Here is a 216-nt window from a genome sequence, read left to right as displayed (position 1 = left end):
AATAAGCTGATTGCTAAAAATAAAAAACTTTCCATTGTTCCAAAGTATTAGTAGCCATTTTCAACTGTTGTTCCCGTCCTAACGGAGGAGATAGCCTTCTAATCAAGACAATGATTAGGGATAATTCACAATATTTAACAATTTTCTTTTTCTTTCTTTTTTTATTTATTTATTATTGTTTTTTTTTTTTTTTTTTTTTTTTTTTTTTTTTTTTTT

Source organism: Cucurbita maxima, unplaced genomic scaffold, assembly GCF_002738345.1.
Source record: "Cucurbita maxima cultivar Rimu unplaced genomic scaffold, Cmax_1.0 Cma_Scf00021, whole genome shotgun sequence".
Taxonomy (NCBI): domain Eukaryota; kingdom Viridiplantae; phylum Streptophyta; class Magnoliopsida; order Cucurbitales; family Cucurbitaceae; genus Cucurbita; species Cucurbita maxima.
Note: the sequence above shows the minus strand (reverse complement) of the source record.